The sequence below is a fragment of the Schistocerca gregaria genome, chromosome 4 (assembly GCF_023897955.1).
Source record: "Schistocerca gregaria isolate iqSchGreg1 chromosome 4, iqSchGreg1.2, whole genome shotgun sequence".
Classification (NCBI taxonomy): Eukaryota; Metazoa; Arthropoda; class Insecta; order Orthoptera; family Acrididae; genus Schistocerca; species Schistocerca gregaria.
In genome coordinates this window covers 173230269-173254086 of record NC_064923.1, presented here as the reverse complement: position 1 = coordinate 173254086, position 23818 = coordinate 173230269, and the positions used below count along the sequence as shown (strand labels likewise).

Below are 23818 nucleotides of genomic sequence, written 5' to 3'. Positions count from 1 at the left end.
AGAGTACACTGAAATCATAATTTAAAAGAGCTTTGGAGGACTTACGAACAAATAAGGTAGAAGAGACAAGTAACAGTTCATCAGAATTTCTAAAAACATTTGGGGAAGTGGCAACAAAACGACTATTCACATTGGTGTGTAGAATGTATGAGCCTGGCGACATATCACCCGACCTTCGGAAAAAATATCATCGACACAGTTTCGAAGACTGCAACAGCTGACAAGTGCGAGAATTATCGTGAAATCAGCTTAACAGCTCATGCATCCAAGCTGCTAAAAAGAATAATATACAGAAGAACGGAAAAGAAAACTGAAGATTTGTTACATGACTATCAGTTTGGCTTTAGGAAAGGTAAAGGCACGAGAAAGGCAAATCTGACGTTGCAGTTGATAATGGAAACTAGAGTAAAAAAAAATCAAGTCACGTTCATAAGATTTGTCGACTTGGGAATAACGTTCCACAACATCAAATTATGCAAGATGTTCGAAATTCTTAGAAAAATACGGGTAAGCTATAGGGAGAGACGGGTACTATACAATTTGTACAAGAGCCAAGAGGGAATAATAAGAGTGGACGACCAACAGTGAAGTGCTCGAATTAAAAAGGGTGTGAGACGGCGATGTAGGCTTTCGTTCCTATTGTTCAACCTGTACCTCGAAGAAGCCAGTAATGGAAATAAAACAAACGTTCAGGAGTGGAAGTAAAATTCAAGGTAAAAGAATATCAGTGATACGATTATCTGATGACATTGCTTTCATGACTGAAAGTGAAGAAAAATTTCATAAAATGCTGAATGGAATGAACAGTTTAATGAGTACTGGGTATGGATTGAGGGCAAGTCGAGGAAAGACTAAAGTAAATAGAACAAGCAGAAATAAGAATTGCAAGAAGCTACCTAAACAGCAAAATAACCGATGACGGTCGGAGCATGGAGAACATTGAAAGCAGACTAGCACTAGCACAAAGGGTATTCGTGGTCAAGAGAAGAGTAATTTGAGGAAGAAATTTCTGAGAAAGTACGTTTTGTGAACAGCGTTGTATGGCAGTGAAACAAGGGCTGGGAAAACAGGAACAGAAGAGAATTTAAGCATTTCAGATGTGGTGCTAGAGACTAATATTGAAAATTAGGTTGACCGATAAGGTAAGGAGTGAGGAGGTTCTGCACAGAATCGGAGACGAAAGGGATATGTGGATAACAGGGACAAAGAAAAGGGAAAGGATGCTAAGACATCTCTTAAGACTTCAGGCAATGACTCCCACGGCACTAGAGGGAGCTGCAGAGGTCAGTAACTGTAGACTATAACAGAGACTGGAATACATTCTGTAAGTAACTGAGAACGTAGGTTGCAAGAGTTACTCTGAGATGAAGAGTTTGGCATAGGAGAGGAATACGTAGCGGGCAACATCAGAGTCAGACAGCTGACGAATAAAAAAAAAAAAGAAGTTCTCCAACTGCAATTGAGATACGTAAATGCAATAAAGACACTACATAACATTAATTTATTACTGTCGTGAAGTATGTGGACGATCTGTTCTGAACATTTGAATTGTTGTTGATGATGCTTATTGCTAGCATTTGAATTATTCTGTTTTACTTTGCTGGTCGATGCCACGCAGATATCACTAGATAACTGCCCTGAGGCCACAAGCGTCCGTTGTTTTGCAACTGATGCGGAAGACGTTACCTTCAAAAACATTACAACAATTTCGAAACTGTCACCAAGATTTAGGACGTACTGAACACGAAAGTAGAAGTGTCAAGAATATTTAGGATCAGTTGCAAGTGTTGCGAGCCTGCTTGCCTCTAGGGAGGAGATAACGGCGTTATGATACCTCTTCCAACCGAATCAATTCATGTATCCAGGTCTGAGTAGTGTGCGCGGTCGTACTGACAAGTGCGCTTCTACTGTCAAGTTCTTTGTAAATTTTACCCAACTCTATACTGAGTGAAATAACATCACATACGCGTACTCTCTCAAGCTCTGAAATTTTGGTGTTAAGTTTCAGCCGTCCCTTATTGATGCTTGACATTCTTTGTGGGACAAAATACATATTTTAGCTGGCGGTTTTAATTTTATTGCTCGTATTTCGCATGCAACGTAGTCACCATTCATTTCTAATCACTTTTGCTCTCTTGCGTTCCTCGTCATCTTCGAAGATTGCTTCAAAAGTAAGAACAGGCCATAATCGCTGAGTGCGAATTCTTAAATGTGAGATAGGTGTCGGAAGTTCCCAGTGGAAACGCTGATTCTTATCCTCGATACGGGCAACGGTGTAAGGACGTACGTTGCCATGGGCAGTTCAACCGACAGGTTACTAAATACGCTACTGGCCATTAAAATTGCTACACCAAGCAGAAATGCAGATGATAAATGGGTATTCATTGGAGAAATATATTATACTAGAACTGACATGTGATTACATTTTCACAGAATTTTGGTGCATAGATCCTGTGAAATCTATACCCTGAACAACCACCTCTGGCCGTAATAACGGCCTTGATACGCCTGGGAATTGAGTCAAACAGAGCTTGGATGGAGTACAGGTACAGCTGCCCATGCAGCTTCAACACGATACCACAGTTCATCAAGAGTAGTGACTGGCGTATTGTGACGAGCCAGTTGCTCGGCCACCATTGACCAGACGTTTACAGTTGGTGAGACATCTGGAGAATGTGCTAGCCAGGGCAGCAGTCGAAAATTTTCTGTATCCAGAAAGCCCGTACAGCACCTTCAACATGCGGTAGTGCATTATCCTGCTGAAACGTAGGGTTTCGCACAGATCGAATGAGGGATAGCCAGTATGGCGATGACGAAAACACGCTTCGAATGTGAGTTCACCGCGGTGTCGCCAAACACGGATGCGACCATCATGATGCTGTAAACAGAACCTGAATTCATCCGAAAAAATGACGTTTTGCCATTCGTGCACCCAGGTTCGTCGTTGAGTACACTATCGCAGGCGCTCCTGTCTGTGATGCAGAGTCAAGGCGCAGCCATGGTCTCCGACCTGATGGTCCATGTTGCTGCAAAATGCCGTCGAACTGTTCGTGCAGATAGTTATTGTCTTGCAATCGTCCTCATCTGTTGACTCAGGGATCGAGACGTGGCTGCACGATCCTTTACAGCCAGGCGGATATGGTGCCTGTCATCTCGACTGCTAGTGATACGAGGCCGTTGGGATCCAGCACGGCGTTCCGTATTACCCTCCTGAACCCACCAATTCCATATTCTGCTAACAGTCATTGGATCTCGACCAACGCGAACAGCTATGTCTCGATACGATAAACCGCAGTCGCGATTGGCTACGATCCGACCTTTATCAAAGTCGGAAACGTGATGGTACGCATTGCTCCTCCTTACGCGAGGCATCACAACAACGTTTCGCCAGGCAACGCCGGTCAACTGCTGTTTGTGTATGAGAAATCGGTTGCAAACTTTCCTCATGTTAGCACGTTGTAGGTTCCACCACCGGCGCCAACCTTGTGTGAATGCTCTGAAAAGCTAGTTATTTGCGTATCTCAGCATCTTCTTCCTGTAGGTTAAATTTCGCGTCTGTAGCACGTCATCTTCGTGGTGTAGCAATTTTAATTGCCAGTAGTGTAGTACTGGGTCCAAGAAGAGCAAATCCATTACCACTAGTTGTAAATCGCCGATAGAATCGTTACTTTTTCTCTAATTTTCACATGATTTTAACGGTCTCGATACTAAGAGTTCCTTTCAGCTCTCCTTTATGCACGTTCGTACGGTAGACACCACTGCCTAACCTTTCCGTCGTTCTTTACTGTAGACCATTAAACTAGGCACAACTGCTGATCAGCCAGTTGCAAATCTCTATACACATATGTAATTTCAGTATACGATTTCCAGCTGGTCGAAACAATGAATTTAAGAGCCATTTCTCTTCTAATATCAAGAAGATTTTTGTATTAATTGTAACATGTGACTCGCAATGTGAGGAGTGCTTGTCCAAAACCCTCAAATTATGATTCCATAGGTATTACATGTGAAAGCTGAAATTATTGGCTGCTTTCCCTGACGATTCCTACAGTTGTGCGTTCTTGGCTTAAAGATATAAAATGAGTGGTGTATGACCGACTACACATAACTGTCCAGCACTCGCATCGCAGTAAAGAACCAGATAATACATATCACGTTGCTTTTCGATAACACTCATTACTCCGAGTCGTCAATGCTTCGACAGTAAAAGTAGCTTACATTAAATTGTTTTATCAGTATCGTCGGTCCTCCATTTATTTCTCTCACCGAAGACCTTACCGAGGCGTTGGCCAATAGAAGCTTCCGCAGCGCATTTCTGTTCCGTTTCTCGTGTAGTTATCACGTCATCTATTATGTATGATTCTCTCCTCTCGTTGAAAGCATCGCCCAAGCGTCCTCGCTGCCCCATTCATCATCCTGCATTTGCACGAGCACAATAGCTCGTAGCGTGCGCTCCTTAAAGGCGTTGAATACAGAGAGCAACTCCGCGGGACGTATTGACGGGCTAGAATAATGTTTCCGAGGCGCCTATATTCTGGCTCACTCTGGCTGCTTCCATACAGCTAATATCTCCAGTTTGAACTTCTCATATACCGGTACCTAACGCTCTGCAGGCAATACTTTGCCCTAGACTGAGCGGCGTGGTACGAGCAGTTGATATAAATCGTTGAACGTGAAACATGTAAGCTTCAAAACATATAAAAGTTGCTAAAAATGAGTAGATAATTTTGAGGAGCGACAGTTATATTTAAGCAAGGAAACTGTGACCAATAAACGTAATTTCGTGTAGGCATATTAATTCGGATGTGAACGCTTCTTCATAATAGAGGCTGAAAGACGTTCAGTGGCGGCTTTGAACATCGTCGTTGTGTAGGCTCTCCGACAAAAAAGGGCAACAAAGATGTTCTGAGTATTTCTGGGTCAGGTGGTGTGTATACATTTTATTAAGATCATTAGGTAGCCTCCATTTGATTGTGTGTATTGTATTGTACTGTAGTTTCAGTATTGCTGGCGTGTACTGTATTGTAATGATCACTGCGTTTGTCGCAGGAGACCACCGTGGTCTCTCTTATGAAGAAGCGTTCACATCCGAATTAATATGCCTACAGGAAATTATGTTTATTGGTCACAGTTTCCTTGCTTAAATATAACTGAAGCTTCTCAAAATTTTCGACTCATTTTTAGCAACTTTTATATGTTTTGAAGCTTACACGTTTACGGTTCAATGATTTATATCAACTACTCATACCACGCAGCTCAGTCTACGGCAAAGTATTGTTTGCAGAGCTCTAGACTGCGAAACTGGTGGCCCCTTCGTTCCAGTTCCTCCAGGAAGGCACCAGGTTCAAAAATATGTTCTCAAAATGAGTACCAGATACCTCTCCGAGGGCCAAGAGCACCCGGGGCGAGGGAATCGCTAAGCTCCTTCCTAGTGCCACGGTGAACAAGAAGGCTGCAGCCTTACTATGGTCAGGTTGGTAGTTTGTTCAGATCTCGTACCACAGAATTAAAAAAGAAAAGGATCGGAAATTTTGAGAGATGGCAGTATTACCAGAGACGTGGGCGCTTCTTCCTAGGAGCGCCTTAAAGACGGTTAACAACGCCTATGAACACTCTCCTTAAGTACCACCTTTCGTTATATTATATTACCATTTCCTTATCTGGCGCCATATACAAACATCAAAAAATGTTTTGCATCACCCCGGTTCCAAGAACTCCTGAAGACAGACTTTGGCTGTGGATATTGTATAACAGACACAGTCCCTTGGACTGTTCACGGATGCCACTAAACCCACCCAAAGATGTAAACAACCATGCACGAGCAGCGCCTATTAGAGGGAGGGGTTCCGACTGCCGATCAGTTCCGGTCATTTCACCAGGAAGGAGGTACACGGCCCGTGTTGTCTGTAGTTCAACCGTGCCCAGACAGTCACTACCTCGGTTCGTTCGCGTCCGCATTATTGCTTTGTGCCGGAAGGGCTCTCAAAAAGAGATGTGTCCAGGCATCCACTGCCGTGGATGACCGCTGCCTACAGATTTTGGCTCGGAGGAGCCCTAAAAGCAATGCCACCATGTTGAATAGTGCTTTTCGTGCAGCCATAGGACGTCATGTTACGACGCAAACGGTGCGCAATAGGCTTCACTCCCGACGTTCATGACGAGGTCTATCTTTGCGACACGACACCATGCAGAGCGGTACAGATGGGTCAAACAACATGCCGAATGGACCGCTCAGGATTGGGATCACGTTCTCTTCACCGATGAGTGTCGCATGTGCCTTCCACCAGACAATCGTCGGAGACTTGTTTGGAGGCAACAACGTCTGGCTGAACATCTTAGACTCACTGTGCAGCGAGTGCAGCAAGGTGGAGGTCACTTGATAGTTGGGGGTGGCATTAAGCGGAGCCGACGTACGTCACTGGTCGTCATGGAAGGCGCTGTAACGGGTAACGGCTGTAAGATACATGAAAGCCCTCCTCCGACCGACAGTGCAAACATATCGGTAGCAGAATGAGATTTTCACTCTGCAGCGGAGTGTGCGCTGATATGAAACTTCCTGGCAGATTAAAACTGTGTGCCCGACCGAGACTTGAAATCGGGACCTTTCCCTTTCGCGGGCAAGTGTTCTACCGAAGCGCGACTCACGACCGGTCCTCACAGCCTTACTTCTGCCAGTATCTGGTCTCCTACCTTTCACACTTTACAAAAGATCTTCTGCGAACCTTGCAGAACTAGCACTCTTGAAGGAAAGGATACTGCGGAGACATGGCTCGGTCGGGCACACAGTTTTAATCTGGCAGGAAGCTTCACATCGGTAGCACAGTGGCGAGGCACTCGTTACCATGGACGACAATTTGCGCCCCTATCGTGCAAGTCTTGTGAATTACTTCCTTCAGGATAATGACATCTTTCGACTAGTGGCCAGCATGTTCTCAAGACATGAACCCTATCGAACATACCTGGGATAGACTGAAAACGGCTGTTTATGGACGACCCACAATCCAGTCTGAAGGACCTACGCCGAATCGCCGTTGAGGAGTGGGACAATCTGGACCAACAGCGCTTTGATGAACTTGTGGATAGTATGCTACTACGAATACAGGTATGAGTGCAAGAGGACGTGCTCCTGGGTATCAGAGGTACCGGTGTGTACAGAAATCTGGACCACCACCTCTGAGGGTCGGGCTGCATGGTGGTACAACTTGCAATGTGTGGCTTTCATAAATCTTGATATTTATATTGATCTCTATTTCGATTTTCTGTACAGGTTCCGGAACTCTCGGAACCGAGGAGATGCAAAACTTCTTTTGATGTGTGTTTTGTTCCGTATTTCCCGCATCTGCAAAACAGTTCGCGAAGGCACGCCTTCGTGATACTGCGCGACTCGGAAATACGCCAATTCAAATTCTGGTGGTGGATGAAATTTTCATTGCATTCAGCTGGGAAGGGGAGATGGGGCGTGAGGTTCAGGCACTAGTGTTTGTGCAAAAGTCCTATGCTGAATTACTAATCTCACCGCAGTAGTGAAGGCATGTGACACTGCTAACGGGACGTAATGCTCGGCGGACCCCTTATGCGATTCTTCGACGAGTTGGCGATGGGCCGTCACTGGGCTTCATCCTCGCCCCTCTCACCTCAGCACAATATAACATAAAACAAAATACCACACTATACACGAACCAGATGCAAACACCTACACACAACAAAAACGGATACATCTCTCACACATATCCTTAGAATGGAGCCATTGTGTGTCGCGGAAGATAACCGTTTCTGACCCTTCTGCTGAACCTTGGCCTGAGTCATCCTCTTTCCTCTGCGGTACTAAATGCAAAATGTAAGCATACCCGTTTCAGGGCGTCCAAACCGTGAGGCAAAGAGGAAACATGTAGATTGCAGTTCTGGCAACGACTCTTGAAGCACTGTGCTGCAGATCGAAAGATACACTATTTGCGTATGAGACGTTATTTACTGACGAAATGGTACGGTATGGGATTTAAGCTGAGAGGAGATCTGGGAGGGGATTGTGTAGACATGGGGCTCAGTGTGGCAATTATTTTATATAGCCTCAAAATTTCAATGAACGTGTCAAAACCTACATACAATGAAATAAATATAACTTTTTGTAGCCGAAAAGAAATCAAGTTCGGCTATAATAACCAAACACCATATAACCTTTTGACATTAACAGAGCAATATCAAATATGGTTCAAACACCAGATCGGCCATACAGCGCGCCACCAGTCAACAACTTTCATTTTCAAATGTCTGGCATTGGGCCATAATCAGGAATGACAACAAAAATTGACAATGACACAGAATACTGAACTTCCTTAGAATGAGTAGTATAGCCACTAACTACACCTTGCTCCACTATTTCTACGAATATCCTACAGTTATGGCAACAGCTCCCAACAAAAATACCCACGCATTTGTCTGATTAACTTCCTCTCCAATATATACACACTATGTCATAAAAAGTATAGGTACCACCCAAAAACATACGTTTTCAATATTAGGTGCAGCGTGCTGCCTTCTACTGCCAGGTACTTCATATCAGCAACCTCAGTAGTCATTAGACATCTTGAGAAAGCAGAATGGGTCGCTCCACGGAACTCAGGGACTTCGAATGTGGTCAGGTGATCGTGTGTCGCATGTGATATAGGTCTGTACGCGAGATTTCCATACTCCTAAATATCCTTAGCTTCACTCTTTCCAATGTGATGGTGAAGTGAAAACGTTAACGGACACATACATGACAAAAGTGTGCAGAACGATGTCGTCTTCTGAATGACAGAGACCGTCTATAAATGATGACGGTATGTAACCGTGGTCTAGAGGTAGCGTCTTTGATTCATATTTAAAACGTCTTCGGTCCCGGGTTCGATTCCCGCCGCTGCCTAAATTTTGATAAATAATCAGCATTGGCGGCCGAAGACTTCCGGCATAAGAAGTCAGCCTCATTCTGCCAATGGCCTTGTCAAAGAGGGCAGAGGAGCGGATAGAGGTTCAGGGCACTCTCTTGCCCTAGGGGTGGGAAATTGCCCCTAAAGGCGGAAGAATCAGCAATGATCAACGACATGAGGATGCAGAAGACAATGGAAACCACTGCATTAAAGACATGTAACGTGTATCCACAGGACATGTGGCCTGCAGTTGAAGAAGTGTCATGATGATCTCTCCATTGGCAAAAGATTCCGGAATAGTCCACCATTCGGACCTCCGGGAGGGGACTGGCAAGGGGGAGGTTACCGTGAGAAAAAGATTGAATAATCAACGAAAGGATAATGTTCTACGAGTCGGCGTGGAATGTCAGAAGCTTGAACGTGGTAGGGAAACCAGAAAATCTGAAAAGGGAAATGCAAAGGCTCAATCTAGATATAGTAGGGGTCAGTGAAGTGAAGTGGAAGGAAGACGAGGATTTCTGGTCAGATGAGTATCGGGTAATATCAACAGCAGTAGAAAGTGGTATAACAGGTGTAGGATTCGTTATGTATAGGAAGGTAGGGCAGAGGGTGTGTTACTGTGAACAGTTCAGTGACCGGGTTTTTCTAATCAGAATCGACAGCAGACCAACACCGACAACGATCGTTCAGGTATACATGTCGACGTCGCAAGCTGAAGATGAACAGATACAGAAAGTGTATGATGATATTGAAAGGGTAATGCAGTATGTAAAGGGGGACGAAAATCTAATAGTCATGGGCGACTGGTATGCAGTTGTAGGGGAAGGAGTAGAAGAAAAGGTTATAGGAGAATATGGGCTTGGGACAAGGAATGAAAGAGGAGAAGGACTAATTGAGTTCTGTAACAAGTTACAGCTAGTAATAGCGAATACCCTGTTCAAGAATCACAAGAGGAGGAGGTATACTTGGAAAAGGCCGGGAGACACGGGAAGATTTCAATTAGATTACATCATGGTTAGACAGAGATTCCGAAATCAGATACTGGATTGTAAGGCGTACCCAGGAGCAGATATAGACTCAGATCACAATTTACTAGTGATGAAGAGTAGACTGAAGTTCAAGACATTAGTCATGGAGAATCAATACGCAAAGAAGTGGGATACGGAAGTTCTAAAGAATGACGAGATACTTTGAAGTTCTCTAACGCTATAAATACAGCAATAAGGAATAGCGCAGTAGGCAGCACAGTTGAAGAGGAATGGACATCTCTAAAAAGGGCCATCACAGAAGTTGGGAAGGAAAACATAGGTACAAAGAAGGTAGCTGCAAAGAAACCATGGGTAACAGAAGAAATACTTCAGTTGATTGATGAAAGGAGGAAATACAAACATGTTCCGGGAAAATCAGGAATACGGAAATACAAGTCGCTGAGGAAGGAAATAAATAGGAAGTGCAGGGAAGCTAAGAAGAAATGGCTGTAGGAAAAATGTGAAGACATCGAAAAAGATATTATTGTCGGAAGGACAGACTCAGCATACAGTAAAGTCAAAACAACCTTTGGTGGCATTAAAAGCAACGGTGGTAACATTAAGAGTGCAACGGTAATTCCATTGCTAAGTGCAGAGGAGTGAGAGCAGATAGGTGGAAAGAATACGTTGAAAGCCTCTATGAGGGTGAAGACTTGTCTGATGTGATAGAAGAAGAAACAGGAGTCGATTTAGAAGAGATAGGGGATCCAGTATTAGAATCGGAATTTAAAAGAGCTTTGGAGGACTTACGGTCAAATAAGGCAGAAGGGATAGATAACATTCCATCAGAATTTCTAAAATCATTAGGGGAAGTGGCAAGAAAAAGACTATTCACGTTGGTGTGTAGAATATATGAGTCTGGTGACATACCATCTGACTTTCGGAAAAGCATCATCCACACAATTCCGAAGACGGCAAGAGCTGACAAGTGCGAGAATTATCGCACAATCAGCTTAACAGCTCATGCATCGAAGCTGCTTACAAGAATAATACACAGAAGAATGGAAAAGAAAATTGAGAATGGAAAAGAAAATTGAGAATGCGCTAGGTGACGATCAGTTTGGCTTTAGGAAAAGTAAAGGCGCGAGAGAGGCAACTCTGACGTTACGGCTAATAATGGAAGCAAGGCTAAAGAAAAATCAAGACACGTTCATAGGATTTGTCGACCTGGAAAAAGCGTTAGACAATATAAAATGGTGCAAGCTGTTCGAGATTCTCAAAAAAGTAGGGGTAAGCTATAGGGAGAGACGGGTCATATACAATATGTACAACAACCAAGAGGGAGTAATAAGAGTGGACGATCAAGAACGAAGTGCTCGTATTAAGAAGGGTGTAAGACAAGGCTGTAGCCTTTCGCCCCTACTCTTCATATCAGCGCACACTCCGCTGCAGAGTGAAAATATATATTGTTTATATTTAAGGATCTTCAAACAGATTGTTTAATAGAAACTTTCTTATGACTTAATGCAATTCACAGTGAGTGAAGACTCTCCAAGTCACTTTAGCTGAAATTTAGTTCACTGGTTTCACACCGTTACAGGTGCATCCTCACGTGAAGCCACTGTTGATTAAAATGCAACTCCTTTTGCATTAAAAGTTTATAAAAACTGCAAAAAATACGGACATTCTTAAAAATATTAATCAAACTTGCGTTAACGAAAAACTATGGTGGCTTCTTTTTTAACGTTACTTACATTATTAGCTCTGAAACATCGCGAAACTGCAATAGCAGGTCGGGATGGCAGAGCGGTTATAGGCGCTACAGTCCGCAACCGCGCGACCGCTACGGTCGCAGGTTCGAATCCTGCTTCGGGCATGGATGTGTGTGATGTCCTTAGTTAGTTTTAAGTAGTTCTAAAATCTAGGGGCCTGATGACCTTAGAAGTTAAGTCCCATAGTTCTCAGAGCCATTTTTGAAACTGCTATAGCCCTTACTTCAGTTCCAGGCTGAAAATGTAAATCCATCATAAGCCGTTATCAATGGAATATTGGCAATAAGCACAAGTAGGCGAATGTGAAGGTGAACACGTGGAGTGATGAGACCTAGTTTAAAAACTTAATTATTACAGCTGTTAAATTTTTTAGCTAAAGCTGGAAAAAAAGCTTTAACAACGTCACTTCCACTTTTATGGCACTTTTAGTTGGTTTCCATAAGTACTGGCCAGATATGGTGTAAGCGGTTCGCTGCCTTAGATTGATTAATTTTCTTCATTTTACATCGCAGTAACTCAGGTGATTCGTCATATCAAACCCGGGGTGAATGTTTGCCGGAATGAGCTTCTAGGAAAACACCTCCGCAACGTTAGCAGAACAAATAGTTGCCATTTTCACATTTGATTAATGGTTAGTGGTTCTTAAATAAATCTGTATTTTTGGTGGGTTGATATTATTTACTTCCGCAGATCCTGCAGACGTTACATACCATAAACGCTATTAAAGAGTTTTTACACATCATGCTGACACGTTTTGCATTTCCCGACCCTTATTTCTGAGACCTATCCAGCATTCCACATTTATTCACAAGACCCTCGCTACATCCGTAGTAGATTACTTTGCCGCCTCGGTGACAGAATTCCTTAACATTTTACTTCGCGATTACCAATCCTGATGTTAAATTTCTCGCTTTTCTCGTTTCTTCTACTTCTCATTTACTTTCATTTTCCTTCAATGTACATTCAATCCATAATATGCTCTATTTAGATTGTTCATTCTACTCAGCAAATATTCATTCCACTCAGCAAATACCGTAATTCATCTTGAGGATCACTGAGGAAAACATTGTCATCAGAGAATCTTACAGTTCACACCCTTCCACGCTGAATTTTAGTTCCACTCTTGAACCTTCCTTTTATTTTCGTCACTGCATCTTCGATGTATAGATTGAACTAGGTGTCTAACCATAAAGCCATGCTTTAAACCCTTTTAATCCGAGTAGTTTGTCCTAACTCTCTTATAGTTAGACTTTTATTGCTACACTTTTATTGCTACACACTTACTGGTACACTCTTATTGTTCCCTCTTTGATCTCATACATGGGTTGGAACTTAAATAGTGACAACACTGCTGTGGAGACCCTGTGCGATGGAATCTACTATTTTCGCTGATAGCACACGTTGTTGACATACCTACTTTAGTTCCGAGCAAATGGACTCGCCCGTCCTACGTCACCGGCGTGCGCACAATCGAGGGAAACACGGACACTTGTGAGCGAGCGGTCTAACGTAACGGTGTCACTATGTTTTCGAAACAGGAACAACGTAGTTGGATCAAGATTGAAAGTGCCAGAGGTCGTAGCGCACGACAGTGTCATCAAGGTCTTCAAGAGGCGTGCGGGAAATCCGCATTGCGGTACATAACAGTGGCACGTTGGGTAAAAGCCTTCAACGAAGGTCGGCAAACTGTGGCAGACGTGCATCGGGCAGGTCGTCCTAGCGTCTCTAAAGAAGACGTGCATGCAGTTGCCGCGTTAGTGGACAATGATCGACGCCATACGATTCGTGATCTTACCCACAAAACTGGATTACAGCATACGACTGTGCTTCGCATCCTGAAGGAACGCCTGGGCATCCGAAAAATTTCATCACGATGTGTTCTGCATGACTTGACGGAAATGCAGAAATGAATGCGTCACGACGTTGCTCAGACGCACTTGGAGCGCTATGAGCACGAAGGAAAGGCTATCTTACGCGGTGTCGTAACACTGGATGAGACATGCGCCACATTGTACGAGCCAAAACTGAAACGCCAATCCAACTAATGGCGTCATTATAGGACTGCGCGAAAGCCGAAAGCCTGTCAAAGCCCCAGTGTAATGAACGTTATGGTGATTCTCGTGCACGACTGTGATGGTGTTATACTGCCGCATTACGCTCCTCCACGGCAGACCGTCAATGCACATTATTACTGTTTGTTTTTGGAGCATAACCTGCGACCATCTTTGCGAAATAAGCGGTGACAATTTCTGTGCAACCCACACACCATTTTTCACGACAATGCGCGGGCACATACAGCGCAAGCTGTGGCTGCTCTGTAGATCTATGGGACTTGGAAGTACTGTACCATCCACCATACTCCCCAGACTTAAGTACTTGTGACTTTGATTTGATTCCAAAGATGAAGGAACCACTTTGTGGCATTCGCTTCAGAACTGTTCCAGAGATTCGACAGGCGGTACACCTCTTCAGTCTCAACATCAACAGAACAGGCTCTGCTAACGGTATACTACGTCTTCCATATCGCTGGCAATTGGTTCTACACAGCGCTGAAGAACAGTAGCAGGTGCAAACATGTAACTCTTCTGTATCGGTTGTGAATAAATAGTTGCCACTATTTAAGTTCCAACCCTCGTACATACATATATTATCTGTCTTTCCATTCAGCTAACTCCTACTTTTTCAGAATTTCGAAAATATAGCACCGTTCGACTTCGTCGAACTCTTTTTTCAGGATTTACAACACAATGAATGTGTCTTGATTTTTCATTAGTCTTGTTTCAGTTATCAACCACCACGTCAGAACGCTTGTCTGGTGCCCTTACGTCTTCTAAAGCCACACTGAACGTCATCTAACAGATCCTCACTTATTTTCCACTTTTCTCTATATTATTGTGTGGATTATCTTTTCCCGAAAGTCAAATGGTATATCGCGAGAATCATGCCATCTACATACTAATAATAATAGTCGTTTTGTTGCCAATTTCCCCAATGACTTTGGAAATTCTGATTGAATGTTATGTTATCCATTTACATCTGGTCGTGGGTACGTCTTACAATTCCATACCTGGTTCCTGAATCACTGCCCGACAATGATGTCATCTAACTGGAATATAACGGTATCTCCAGGCCTTTTACAAGTGTACCTCCTCCTCGTGTGATTACTGAACAGAGTATTCGCTATTACGTGCTCAGATTTATTACAGAACTCAATTAGCCTTTCTTCTCTCTCGTTCCTTGTCGCAAGCCCATATTTTCCTGCAATCATTTCCTTTACTCCTTCCCCTACAACTACATTCCACTTCGCCATGACTGCTAAATTTTTATCTCCCTTTAAGTACTGGATTACCTGTTCAATACCTCGGTATATGTTTTCTGTCTTTTCATTTTCTGCTTGCGTCGTCGGCATTTATTCCGGAACTATCGCTGCCGGTATTGGTTTGCTGTCGATTCTAACGGAAATCACTGTATCACTGAACTGTTCACAGTAACTCACTACCTTCCTATTCATAACGAATCCTACTCCCATTGTACCATTTCCTGCTGCTATTAATAGTATCCTATACTCATCTGGCCCGAAATTCTTGTCTCTTTTCTATTTCACTTCACTGTTCCCTACTATATCTGGATTGAGCCTTTGCATTTTCCTTTTCATATTTTCCAGTTTCCCTACAAATTTCAAGTTCCTGACATTCCACACCCAGACTTGTAGAACGAAGTATTTGTTGATTATTCAAGATTTTTCTCATGTTACCAGCCACTTGGCAGTCTTCTCGGGAGTTTCGAATGGGGCATTAATCCGAAATTTTTGCCAATGGAGAGGTCATCATGACACTTTTTCAATTACAAGCCACATATCCTGTGAATACACGTTATATGTCTGTATAGTAATGATTTCCATTTCCTTCTCAATCCTCATGCCGTTGATCATTGCTTATTTTTCTGCCTTCCTGAACAGTTTCCCACTCGAAGTGCCAGACCTCTGACGCTCCTCTGCCTTCTTTGACAAAGCCGTTGTGTAAATGAGAGTGACTTGTTATACCGAAGTCTACGGCTGCATTTTCTGTTAATTTTTGTTCAAAATTTATGCTGTGTCAGAGTTCGAAGCCGGGAGTGTGGATGTTTTGATTACTAATAAAGGATGCTAACCGTAGACCACGGGTGCAAAGCAAACAAAATGTATTTTACAACAACAAGTATATTTAAAACTTTAGATCAATAATCACATACATTATCATTACACTTTAGACTTTTCTGAAAAGTAGGCAGGTAGAGTATAGGAGGCAATTCTAATTATGTGTGCCAACATTGGTGTATTTAAAGTCAGTCTTTAAGGAGAAACATGTACCCGAATGAAGAAAATTCAAGTTTCTGGTGAATCGAAAAGAAGGTTTCGGAATTTATTTGCTCTACCACTATGTAGTTTTAGAGTTTTCAAGCTGCGTATTGCTCCTAATCACCTGTTTCTTAAACTTTCATGCTCGTTCTCTTCATTCCTTTATTATGTTGTCCCCCTTGGTAAAAGCTTCTGCAGGTCTCTCCTCTTCTGTTACCTGATGCCGATCACTAATAGTTAGACCTTACACTGTATTTCTGCGTCTAGGTATACAGTTTTTCTGAATGTGTTCGTAGAAAGTGCACCATCATTAAAATTTACAGGTACATGAATTACACCTGTCTTAAACACTGTCAACACGACAAACAGAGTTTCGGTATTCGCTCCTCTATGCCCGTTGGGATTTTGTGAGGGACTGTGTAGATACCTCGTAAGTAGATTTGTATTTGGCAGATCCCTTTACTTTGGCTTAATTGCCTCCATAACGATACTTGCGACTGCATTGTGTGCTTGCACATCCTGCTTCTGTAGGTGACTCTTGAACCAAATTACGTCTATTATTCGATGTTGCTTTGAAGTACTCGCCTTGAAACATCCGTTTGATGTTAAATTTCTTTGTACACTGAAATAGAACAACGCAACAGTAACTAAGAAGCATACGTGTTTCAAATTTTGAATGTAAGAAATAAATTTATCATAAATTCTTTATTTCAATCAAGTCACAGCCTTCTAGATACTCCAGTACTTAGTTTGTGATAATCAGAGTGCACACATGGTTACGATCCACATATAAAAGCTTAAAAGGCGAAAAGGCGAATACGTCACGTATTCTGGCGCACTTTAAAGTAACAGAGGGGCGTGGCGCCTGTGCAATGCTTCGTTCAATCTAAATTTACGAACAAACGGAAAATGCAAAAGCCCGTGAACTATGAATTTTTGTAATCGGCATACAAATCCTCTTTTGTAAAGAACAGAAATATTTTTAAAAAATTTTGGTCATTTTTCACTACCAAGTAACCATAAACCCTATAGAGAAACTGTACATCCACCTCGATCGGTCTCTTCCAGCCCTGGATCGCCTACCGAACGGCTTAGCGCAGTTGGCCACGGCAGTGGAGTCGGCATGGCTCTGAATCACTCTTGGTACCTTCCAAAACCTAACTGACTCTGTTTCTACATTTTTCACAGCGGTCTGTGTTCCAAAATGTGGTTATTTAGGCTTCCGAGAATATCTATTATAGTCACGTTAATGTGACTGAACAGTGTATACCTACACTACATCCTAATGTGAGTCCCTTTCCAGGCGTGATTCAGCTGCTAGTTTAAGTGGTCCAGATCGGATATCCAATCGGGCAGAAAGTGAATTGTTGAATACATCCAATCCAGCACGTAGTAAGCGACGTTCCAACATGGGAAGATTTGGGTCAAATTTTTACTGTGACCTTTTCAGGATGCTTTCATATGTCCACCTTGACTTCCGCTCCCCTGCCGATCTCTTCATCTAAGGTTGGACTAGCACACAACGTCCCCGCTTATTTGTTGGATAGTTTCCAATCTCTGTCCTCCCACATGATTTTAATTCTCTTCAGCTACCTCATGTACCGCGAAAGTTATTCCCTGACAGTTCGACACGTACTCCACCGCCTCGCTCTTTCCCTGCATTTCTTTCCTCGTCGTAACTGCGAAAAACATACTCTTTCTTTATGCTCTTAATTTTCACTACCTCTCTGTAACACATCTCAGACGGTTCGATTCTCTTCTTTTCTGCAAGGAAATGCGTGGTGTCCCAATTAGAAACACAGCCAACTGCATAAAACCTAGTTTTGGATATCTTCAGTTCTGTGTCAGCTGCTGTTTAAGTTCATACTTCATTGACGTCTTTTAAACCATCAGTTAACTATAATTGATACATTTATTTGCTCATTTTCAGAGTGTAAAACAGCTATAGGGTCATAATTCTTTTAATGTATACAATAAATCCTATTAGTCCAGTTAATAGAACAGCAAAAATTATACCTAGTGTGCCGAATGATTCAGTTTTTGCACTTTCTTGACGAACAATGTGTGAAACAATACCAGATCGTAATGAAATTAAAATATATATCATGATATTCACTTACTGCGTCATTGAATTGAGAGCAGGAGGCTCCGTTGTACGTCTTTCTCGGCTGGCACTAGCATTCAGTTTCCATTATTAACTTACTGCAGTTTACTTCTCACTGATAACAGTGGTATGTAACGTTTTGTTTCTCTTTTTTAAAAAGAAATGTAACTGCAGGAACTTTAATACCATATATAAAGAACAAGCTTTGGAATTTACATTAATACCAATTAATCCTCATGGTACACTTTCTATACTTCCACATTCAATACAGGCTCTGTATCACAACTTCTCACTGAGGATCCTTTACGTCTTGACTTACAACTGGATATACGCTTCTTGCAGACACTGTGGAACACTGACGCAGTCCGTTGTGGACAGCTGCCGAAACAGGTCCGTCGCAGACATAGGACGGGAGTTTCCTGTCTTGATCAAGGCCTTCAGATATTTGCGGACTTGTCTGTCATAACGTCAAACGCTAGTGTGACACGGTTGAGCTTTGAAATCTCAGTTGGGTGGAGTTCGCTGGGACATGCTGAACTTTAGTCCCTGAAGGATAACGTCCGTGACCCACTCTGATGCGCTCTTTGTTAGTGGTGTGTTCCCCAGGTAGCTTGATTTGAGAAAACCAAAATTTTTCGGTGAATACTCGGCTGTACTGCTGCATAATGTGGTGCTGTTAGTAACCTGTTGATCTTACGGAAAACAGTGACCATTACATCAAAGTGTATCCATTGTAAAATGATTGTTAGGACATATGACAAATTATTATCTCTAAAAGTGAGTAAGAAGTTAAACGCTCTATTGTGGAACTGCACATAAACTTCCAAATGTGCACTACGTATAGTTGTTTTTCTCTGTAGATTCATTTGGAGATTTCTGTCACCTGTATCCTCGCTGGCAGTTGCACCTGGTAATCTTAGCACAATGGTCCTGAAGCAAAGACGCTACCCACAGAATCCATCAAAATTGGTGCACCAGTTTTGCATGGAATTACAGCGAACTGAAAGATAGAAATTGTGTTTACATTATTTATAATACTGATTTAATTAAACTTTTAATCTAGGCTTTGTGATTGCTACATGCACGAATAGTAGTGAACCATAGCAGAATTACCATCCACATTACATTCAGTACTATTTGTTATCCGGCAGCAGTAAGACATTTTTCTAAAAATTTGAGTAGAAGCTAATACTTTATTCCAATATTTCTTGGGGCAGTTATTAACAACATCGATATAACTGGAAAAATATATAGTGAACACAATGCGCTCTTGTAAATATTTATTCACAACCGACTTCGACCATAGAGCATCTTTACAGTGATGTACATACCTACGTTACAAAAAGAGATCCATGAACGTTGAAAAAAAAATACAGTTGCCAAAGGAAACCTCAATCGAAACTTCAGATATTCACGAAAACAAAAATTTCTTTCATATATCCCATGACATGCATACCAGTATCGTCCATTCATATCTAAGGGCATGAATACTTTGTAATTGCCACTGCGCAAAATGGAGAACAAAATGAATGCTTAAGCATATGAAATTTTCGGTTCATTTTTCCATTGGTTAAATTATTTCGTTTCGATATTCATGACTTTCTTTTTATCTCATTCGTATATAAAGCACTGTGAAGATGGTCTATGACCGAAACTGGTTGTGAATAAATAATTAGCAGCCCAGAACTATGTTCGTAATTCATTTTTCCAACTGTTTTTCTTTGTTGGTGGTGGTCGTGGTGGTGGTGATGGTGGTGGTGGTGGTGATGCTGGTGGTGGTGGTGGTGGTGGTGGTGGTGGTGGTGGTGGTGGTGGTGGTGGGGAGGTGATAGGAGTTATTAGTCTTCTGTGACTCTTCAAAATGTTCAAATGTGTGTGAAATCTTATGGGACTTAACTGCTAAGGTCATTAGTCCCTAAGCTTACACACTGCTTAACCTAAATTATCCTAAGGACAAACACACACCCATGCCGAGGGAGGACTCGAACCTTCGCCAGGGCCAGCCGCACAGTCCATAACTGCAGCGCCAAGACCGCTCGGCTAATCCCGCGCGGCTGTGACTCTTCAGTCTTCTGGTTTGACTGGCTTGTTGCGGTCAGGCATGATGGCATCTCCTGTGTCAATATCTTCATCTCAGGTAGCACTTAAATCTAACGACCTCTATTTATTCGTTACAGATGTTCTAAATTCTCGAAGCTATTCCCAAAACATCCAGCACTTGTCCTATCATCTTTCCCCTTCTGATAGTGGTTTCCTACCTATTCCTTCGATATTTCTGCGGATATTTACGTTCAGTACAATTAATTTGTGTATTATGGCTGTCAGTATTAGTTAATGCAGCTGCAAAGTAGTTATTTTGAGAAATAAAGCTTTCTTTTTATACTGAAAGTATAATGTATTACGTAATTTAATAACACATATCAATCCAACTTCTTACGTTGATAAAAATTATACACTTAGTTGATGTGGTTCTGAGTAACTGAGACAACGTGAAAATCGGCGAAACCTAAGCGTGAACTTAACGTGTTGTCGAAAGATGGGAGACTGAATACGTATAAAATTTAACAAACTTTTCTAGATTTCCAGTGAAGGAAAAGAAAATTTAGAGCACAAAACCCGTCAATGTTGGAGTCATCATGTGCGGAGTTCATGCTCTGCTGATTCTGGATGAGGGTGGTAGAGGGAGGCGAGGGCGCTGTTCGTGAAGATGTCTCTGAAGTAAATTGAGGAGAGGTGGAAAATAGAGATTGCAAGAACTCACTCACTCTGGAGATTTACGGCAATGCTACAATTGACACGGTCCTCGTGAACAAATGCCGTGTGAATCGCTTAGTAACGAAGATAAGAAGCTGTCTTCCTCGAGCCGTTACAAATAGAAATAGGGGAGTGCTGGAATGGCATCTCTTAATGAAAGCTTCGGGCTAATCAAACAGACATGGCGTAGTGTTCAGTCAGAGATGTTCCACAGAGATACGTGGGACCACACGGTCAGTTGGTCATCTGCTGGTTCCGCACTTCAAATCGTGTGCTGAAATGGAAACGCGCATACATATTGGTTCATTAACTCGACTCGTGCAGAAGGCCGATAGGAGTCACTGTCAGGAAACGGAAACCTGGCCTACGAATTTCCTCACCAATTACGTTGCGCATACTGTTCCTGCCCGGAACGTTGAAACTCGTTTAGCAGCCTACACGCATTCGATTACAATGACTTATAATTAAAATCACGCCATCAATGACGTCAAAAAAGAGGTGCAATTTGTTATTCTCCCACAGAATTTCCGAATGCATCCGTATTATGGATTCAGCAAAACTGATCGTTCGGGAAACTATTCAGTCTTTTCACATGCGATTCCTTTCGTGGCATGATGTAGTCCTGTAGCCAGAACTCCAGAAAATGCTCGACCGAATCCCACACAACAGATTTGCTTAAAGTTGTGAGTGTACGGAATAAGTTCTTAAATTTTCTGTTGTGTATAAAACTTTTTGTGTGATGTACGTGAGTACGCTGCACTTTAATGGCAATGTTAATAAAGGTAACATCGTTAGTGTACTGGTTCTCCTAGCTCATAAACGATCGGTTAAATAAGTTGGGCAGTAGCCTGCCGATCTTGCTAATGTATTAGAGAATATGTCGCTGATAAGTGACTGTAGGATCAAGAGGGACAGAATTTCTGTTTCATACGACTAATGATAGAACATATAATGGAAATGGATTTTAAAACAGAAAATTGTAACTTAATACAGCTCTTTAGGAGAAAAATTGCAGCAACGTTTGCTGAGTCTGCTACGTGCCGAAGATCCACAGAACTACCAACTGCTGTTTATTTATTTATTGCAGTGAAAGTAAATTTCCTTGAAGCTGTATTTTTATCATATTCCACAAACTTTATTTTGTTCTGCTAATGTAATATATGTCCCTTTCAGATGCGTAAACGTGAAAATGAGAGAAAAATTACTTCTGCAATGAATGTGACTTTCAGTGGAATTAAATTCTCTAATATTCAGTTACAGCGTAAGTGGAACTCTGCATAGGACCGTTAAGTCGCTTTAAATACCTATCAGTAACGTTACGAGACAGTATTTAAGGTAACGAGCACTTAGGTGTGCTGTACAGAAGATTTTGCTCAGCTGCGTTGAAATCTTTATATGTGCATTTGGTCCGGCTAACGTAAGACACTGACAGGAATAATGTGAAAAAGGAGCTTCATCTTGAGAGGTAATTTCGTCCCCTTCCCCCCAGTCCCCCCCCCCCCCTCAATACAAGTTAATAGAATTAAGGAAGATGATTAACTAACTCTCAACGACAACTAAATAAATTCAACTACGTTGCTATCGTTATGTGGGGAGGTGATATTATTGGGAGAGTTCTGGGAAATAGGGCACACCTATAAAGTAGACCACTCTCTGAAAGGTTGTGCAATCCATTCTGAAGTACTGCTTGCCTATTTGGGATCTTCTACATGGCGGAATAAACGAAAACAGCGAAGCAGTTCAGAGGCGGACTGCTGCAATTGCTGTCGATAAATTCGATAAGTTCTGTAAAGATTTCGGAAATTCTCCTTGCGCTGAGATTACAATTATTTTTATGAAGCAATACTTAGGATGCTCAGAGACTCAGCGTGTGCGACAGACTGATGAGCATTTGCGCTACCTGCGTCCTTGATCTGGAATAAGGTCTGTAAGTACAAAATGTGAGAGTTTAGGGCTCGTTGAGGGGCACGTAGGTCACAATTTTTCCCTCGACGATTTGCAAGTGGATTCGAAAATGGGATGAATACCAGTGGTAGAAAGTAATCACCGCCATTCGATGTACAGCACCTTTTGGAGTGCGTATTTTTATGTCTAAGTAGCTTCTCCTTCTCTTTGCAGTACTGCCATATAGTTCACTAACATCACATCCCACTTCAGTACGCTTTCGTACTATGAACTGTTTAGCACCTGCAAATGAAATGGACAATTGCCTCATTACGTGCGTATGATATGTACTGTACATCGCAATTTACCGGTGTGTGCTGAGAAAACATAACCCAGTTCTGCGCCACTTCTCTCTAAACTCCATACATGTGCCCTTTTTTGCTTCTTTTTTATTTTGGTTATCCCCTTATCATGTAGTCTGCAGCGGGAGAGCTATATGCATAACCGAAAGCGAAATACCACTACGATAAAAGCAGCTCGCAGAAAAGAAAAAAAAAGAAAAATAAAAAAAATAAAAGCCGGAGGTAGCCGCGTATAAACAGCCCACTACGTGCTCCACGCGGAAATTCTGTTGTGTTTTCGTTGCCGTGAAATGTCCCTGTGCCCTGCAGCACAATGGACGTAAACATGAGCTCCATGTAACTGAGTAAATCATTTTACTGTCTCCGTCACACACGGAAAGGTGGCTTGCATTTACGTAAGGAAACGTCCACAACAAGTGGTTGTTTCTCTAGTTCTTATTTATTCATTTTTTGAGACGAAGTAAAGTAGCTTCTTCAGAGAAATGTGGATCATTGTACGTTACGAAGCTATTTCTATGAATCTACAGTAAATATGTGTTAAACTGTATGGCTCGTTAGGAAAAGCTATTAATTATTTAAAACTACATCAGTAAATGACTTCACGTGCAAGTTCTCAATATTCTCAGTGGCTACGTATGTAGGAATGCAACAACTGTATGATTTCTTTCAATACATTATTGATATAAATCATTACATATGTTACTATGTAGCAGAACTGATACACTTCTCTGC

At 42.1% G+C, this 23818-nt stretch overlaps 1 protein-coding gene across 1 annotated transcript in view; it reads left to right on the top strand.

The window, feature by feature from the left end:
- The window catches only part of LOC126267526 (synaptogenesis protein syg-2-like), a 973159-nt gene that overhangs the window by 38699 nt on the left and 910642 nt on the right, over positions 1-23818 (top strand). The gene's annotated exons all lie outside the window — the stretch shown is intronic.